The sequence below is a fragment of the Pteropus vampyrus genome, unplaced genomic scaffold (assembly GCF_000151845.1).
Source record: "Pteropus vampyrus isolate Shadow unplaced genomic scaffold, Pvam_2.0 Scaffold44, whole genome shotgun sequence".
Classification (NCBI taxonomy): Eukaryota; Metazoa; Chordata; class Mammalia; order Chiroptera; family Pteropodidae; genus Pteropus; species Pteropus vampyrus.
This window is the reverse complement of record NW_011888825.1, coordinates 6,874,424-6,880,509: the sequence shown is the minus strand read 5'-3', so window position 1 is coordinate 6,880,509 and position 6,086 is coordinate 6,874,424. Positions and strand designations below refer to the sequence as shown.

The following is a 6,086-nucleotide window of genomic DNA, read 5'->3' as shown; positions in this document are numbered from 1 at the left end:
GCCAGAATGTGAGGAAACATATTCAATAAAACTAAGTCCCCTTGACTTGGAGTTTCTACCCAGGAGAACTTGCTAGAGATGGAGGACTCTTTAAGAGCTCAAAGGGGCATAAGCTGCAAAGAGCTTAAAGAATACCATGCCTTCATTTGTCTACTTCTTCACAACTTTTTGATTGTTCTTCCAGCCTATCCTGCCTGACAGGTCGGAATGTTTCCACTAGAGGTTTACTTGAATTATCTCATGAAAGTCAACATTTAATAATGACTCAATTAAGGGCACATGAAAGACAGAGCCGGAAGACAGAACTCACTTCTCTGAGTTTCATTCTACTATGCTACCACTGTGATGAGGTGGAGGGGGATCTAGACAATCAGGGAAGGTAGCAGAGGCCCTCTCCAACCAGGGGTTAGAGCAAAGCAGACCGGATTGGATGTCTTTGAGACATTTGGCTCCCCGGGGTGATGCTATAAGAGATGATCTGTGCAATACTTGAGCTCAAAATGATGTTATTGATTAAAAATAAAACCTGTCTGCACACAGATAACACTATGGGCACAGATCCTTCACACAGTATATTTCATGTTTACAGAGTTCACTGGGAGGTGAGGGGAAGACACTGGGAACCCAGGAGAACTTTTTGCTATTACACAAGCTGGTACTTCCAGTGAGAATAGCATTGGCATTGCAGGTTTCGGGCATACCCAAAGCTCCTCTCCTTGTTGAATTCAGATTCTCCGTGTCCTACAGGGCCTCTTGGGATCACTGGGTTCTGGAAAGTACACAAAACTGGGCGCTGTCTCTTTAAATAGTAGAGGCCAAGACACTCTCAGGCCACCATGACATATCCCAGTATTGGACCAGCCCCTGAATAAACTGGAAAGATGCCTGGTCTGGCTTTCAGTGACAGGGAACACCACCAGAGAACATCTTGGGGAGCCTGGCTGGAAGCAGCAGGGCTTGGTCTGCTGGCTGCTGGCCTCTCTGCTGCCCTGTGGGGAGGGCCTTGCCTTTGCATCCCTTGCAAAGAAAGTCGCGTGGAGGAAGGGGTTACACTGTTGGCTTGGTGAGTTTTATTGCAAAATGTGCCTCTGGGTGATGTGTGCTTATGTTTTACAGAGTGTTGCCCAATTCCTACCCCATGCAAACTGCAAATGGAAAGGACTGCAGTGGAGACAGTGCATTTGTGTTGGAATCGACTGGAGAGTCAGATAATTTTTAAATCATTGGTTAAGAGCTGGATATAAACTCTGGCTGGGGTGGTGAGAAGGACTGTCTGAAAGCATCTAGAAAGCCCAGTACATTGACATTTAAAGAGATAAGGAGGTCTAGATACTCTTTCCCTGGTGGGAAACAGCTCTGTGTACACAGCCGGCAGGTGACTTCACATTAGTAAGCAGGTTAGAGAGAAGCTTCCACCTTTAGAGGAGCCCTGGCGTGCCCTGGGTGTGGCCGAGCCTGGTGGCACTGCACTGAGCAGCATTTCGTCCTTTAGAACTGGGAGCCCAGCAGGCAGGAGACAGGAAACACAATGAGGGACCGATGGGTTCACATGTGGTTGTAACCTGGTTATCGATTAAAATATTGGGTTCAAAACAAAGGAAGAAAAGCTGTGCCTTACAATGTATGCACTTTTCTAGATGTATATACTTCATTTAAAAGTTTACTTAGGAAAAAAAGGAAGAGAAAGAAAATCCTGAGTTAAATATGCTAATATTTGTAAAGTGCTTAGAATAGTACCGGGTACATAGTTTCCACATAAATGTTGGTTAAATAAATAAAATAAATGGCGTAAAGCAGAGCAATAGTTCCTAGGGCAAAACTGATATACAAAATGATCAGGGGAGGAGAGAAAACACTTCCATTTCTTTAATTAGTCATTCTACTTGCATATGCACTTTCAAACTATGGGAGTTATGAGCTATTTGAGTTCAGGGACAGTCAGGCTTGCCTTGAAGTGTGTTGAGGGTTAAATGTGATATCATAATAAGAATGGCTATGATTTACTGGGCACTGGTCCCTTATTATGTTCCAGACACTATGTTCACTACTTCACACCCTTTAAATAGGCGTTAGTCCTGTTTGCAAAGAGAGAAAACTGAAGCTCAGGGAACTTCAGCTAATTGCTCAAATTCATAAACCCTGAGTAAGCAGGGTAATCAGGTTTGTTTGAGCCGAGCCACAGTGCCTAACCAAATTGGACCATATCACCTCTCACAGACCATGTATAAAATCCTGCTAAAGAGCCTGCAATATAATGGGCATTGAATAAAATTTTTACAAGGATTCTTTTTAATCTGATAATATAACAATTTTAAAAAGATCATTGTTTGAAGAATTTTCAAATAACTTATTTTCACTTAAAGATTAGAATATACAATTAGCTACAATAAGCAGCTACTTTCAAATAGTAAAATAGTATGTAATGATTTGAATCATTTAGAGTGATGAGATTTTAAGACATAGAACACTAGCAGGTAGATGTGTGTGTGTGTGTGTGAGAGAGAGAAAGAGAGAGAGAGAGAGAGAGAGAGAGAGAGAGAGAATTTCTTAACTGTATCAGCAGGTAAAGACGTTTAACATCCACATTCCGGCTCCCTATTCCGCATCTAGGCTGGCCTGTGGGAGCATCATATTTGGGCGCATCTGCGCCACGCCCGAAAGGGCTAGGCTCTTTCCCACCGATGCTGGGAAGACCACTTTCAGGCGGCAATGAATCAGCTGATTTCCCTGGCTGTACTTCCCCCACCTCAAATGGCCAACTCCCCACCTCGTGGCCAGGGATACCAGCCTCGGCTAGGAGCCATGCCAGGAAAACTTGCCTGGAGCATACCCGGTTGTGGTTCTGGTTTTGTACACGCTAAGAGGAGCTGGACCCCAGGACACGCTGTCTCTTAGTAGGCAGGCCTCCCCGTCCATCCCCTAACTCTCACCCAAGCAGGGCATGCTAGAGTGGACCACTCCAATTCTAGGAACCCGAAACACCGCCTGGGTGCAGACACAGCGCGGGCGCGCGTGGTGCAGATGTACCCAGCTAAGACGCCAGGGCAGGCCAGATGCGCCAGGACACCAGAGCAGAGAGATGTCTTCCAGCGCTGAAGTGCCAGCTCCCTCCTACCAGTAGGAGAGGAATACAGTCTCGGTCGCAGCATTGGCTCAGTTCGCTTGGGCGCGTCCCCTGAAGCCCAGCGCTGGGCTCCCGCGGGAGCGACCTCTGGGTGGCTTCCCCCCCGTGCGCTGAGGGGCCAGTTTATTGTTCAACACTTGGTCTCCGTGAACTCAGCGGAACCAGGGAAAACGGAGGTGAGAAAGCTCGGCTGCCTCTTAGTTTCGAGTAAAAGTCGCAGCGGTTTTTCAGTGATCGACTTTCTCCTGAGGCGCATTTAAGGCCAAGTAACTGTGTCCTGTCTCCCCCACCCCACCCCGCCCCCTTTGCCCTCTCTCCTCCCCGAGTCCCGCCCTCCCGCACACGCTGACCCAGGGACACACCCTACTGCAGCGACGCAGACAGGGCGTTGTTCCCGTTAAAGGGGAACGCCGAGAGCCTCCCTCTGGCCCCTCGCTTCGCGCGCGCAGCCCCGCAGCGCAGCTGTCTTTGGGGACGCCAGCAGCTGAGCGAACGCACTGAGTTTGTGCCTGAGGCCATTCTGAAGATCCGGGACAGCTATCACTTTGGGCTGTAAGTACTTTAGTAGGGAAAGTGGAGGCAGTGAAGGAGAAATGTGGGCATCTTTCATTGATGGTCCCAGAAAGCGCGGAGCAGGCGCGGGCTTAGGGGCTGGCCAGGTCCCCGAGCTTTCTGTCCCAGGCGCAGGCAGACAGACCATGGTCTGTTTTGTATGGTTCCTACGGGGCTTGTAGGGATACAGTGTGGAGTGCCTTAAGGTCTGTAAGCTGTAAGGGGCGCCGGTGGTGGGGTCGCGATATGGGGCAGGGGCGGAGAAGTTTTCGCCTCGCTGGAGAGGCTTCTATTCAGGGACTCATTGGCAAAGCAGCCCCCCCGGGGGTTATGGACCCCTGTGTTACCTAGCTTTCCAGCTATATGCCCAATCATCCCCCGCCTTCCCCTCCCCTGCACTAGAAACCACTGGATTTAATTTAAACCTACTGGGAGATACCAGAAAACCGTGCTTATATCTTCCTGTATATTTCCGGGTTTCTTTGAATGTCTTCCTGATGGAGGGGAACGGAGGGGCCTGGGATTGGGTACTTTTAAAACCAAGTTATATGAAACATTGTCTCCCTGGCCCAAGACTCCGTTCTGATATGGTACCCAAAGACGTAGCTGGTCTTACAGCTTTACATATCCTCTAACAAGTCAGCCCGGTCTTCAGTTCCCCAAGGTATGTAAAATGAGGGGCGAGGACGCCGCAACTGCAGATAGATGTCCTGCCAGCTCTGGCCAGCTGCGATTCTGGGACCCAGCCCTTTACCAGCCGCATCTAATTCACATCGGACATCTGCTCCCCTTTATCCCAGTTCCTCTGCTTATGGTCTGCCGCGCGAAGGCTGGACTGCGTAGTGTCCCGGCTCCGCGTGCTTGGGGAGCCGCTGGGCCCCAGAGGCGAACTTGAGGCTAGGTGGGGGTGCGGAGGGGGGGGCGGGGAGTGGAGCGCACGGTGGGCGGGAAGCGCAGAATCCCCCTAAGTCTCTCCGACTATTCTTTCCTCCCCACACTTCCCGGGCTCTAGGGCTTTACCGAGCCCCCAGTGTCTCTGGCAGGCTGAGCTGAGGCCAGCACGCTCCCCAGCGCTGGCAGAACTGGGTGGAAACTTGGAGACTAACGGAATGCAGAGCGCGCGGGAATCTGGGAAACCAGCTCCCAGCCTCGCGCTTTCCCTCATAGCCTGCTCCTGGCATCCCCAGGCCTCTCGCAGAAATGTGGGGGCCAAGCCCCTCACCTCCACTTCCACTCTATAAGGGAACGTGCGCTCTTCCCTTTCTACCACCTTTTCCAAGTTGGCTGTTCCCGGGAGTCGCCCGGGGTGGGTGGAGGCGGGCTGAGGCCTCTGCTCGTCATTCTGGAAAAAACTCTCCTCCTGGGGTGACTTACCACTTGTTTTGTTCCAAAAGCAAAATATGTTCTGTCGCAGGCAGGCCCCGCTGATTGCTGGCTGGGAATCCTACGGTCAGCTGCTGCCCCCTCTCGGCAGTCACATGAAGCGCTCCCACCCCGGAGGCGCTGGCGGGCACGGCGCCAGCGCCGAGCATTCCGCTAGGTCTGGGACCGTTCCTCTGGGCTCCTCCCGCCCTCGCTCGCTCCTGCCAGTAGGTTCAGCCTCAGGTTCAGCTTCGGCTCTCTCCTGGCAGGCAGAAACTCCGCTGAGCAGAACTTGCCGCCAGAATGCTCCTCCTGTTGCTGGGTATCATTGTCCTCCACGTCGCAGTGCTGGTGCTGCTGTTCGTCTCCACGATAGTCAGCGTGAGTGTCCCGCGGGCGGCGGGGTCGGGCGAGGCATACAGTGCTGCGGGGCCTCTGGGGTGGTAATTCCAGCTGTGCCCCTCTAGTTCGGGACTATGTGGTTATTTGCAGACATGAAGTCTCAGACATCCCCTGGGCGTTTTGCAGGTTCTGGCAAACAGCCCCTTTTCAGTTGTTTTGGGAAAGTCAGAGCAGTTTCAGGGATAGGAAGTAATCGCTGGACTAGGTTAGCTGAGCAGGCCTCTATTTAAGCCCAATAATTTCAGTGCAGATCCAGCCCCATCCCTTCATTTGATAAAGTTGTTTAGCATTTTTTTTTTCTTCACGCGAGTTTGTTGAGGAAGGAAGTGGAGTATTTGTGAAGGTTTGCTTTTTTCCCAAATGTCATAGGTCAGATAGGTGGCTTAGTTCATAAAACACCCTTTAGGACTTGAAATTGGAAAGTTAAAATTGGCTTTTTTAGAGTTCGCAGTCCCAGGTCTGCTTTATGATGTAGACCTGCACCTTCTTACTAAAGTCTTCACTATATGAACAGACCATCAGGATAACTTGAGTTATAATACTATCAAACATCAAGTAGATTAGATTTTAAACTTATTTTCTTGGCTATGAAGATGAGCACAGACACAGGCAGTTAGGTGAGTGTGGCTTTAACTTTAAATATAAG

The 6,086-nt window shown here is 50.4% G+C and overlaps 1 protein-coding gene across 1 annotated transcript in view; it reads left to right on the top strand.

Moving 5' to 3' along the window:
* The first annotated feature begins 918 nt into the window (after positions 1–918).
* PMP22 (peripheral myelin protein 22) overlaps positions 919–6,086 on the top strand; it is a 31,802-nt gene continuing 26,634 nt past the window's right edge. Inside the window, exon 1 of the mRNA XM_023529956.1 lies at positions 919–1,063. The gene's annotated coding sequence lies outside the window, so the exon portion shown is untranslated. The remainder of the gene's footprint in view (positions 1,064–6,086) is intronic.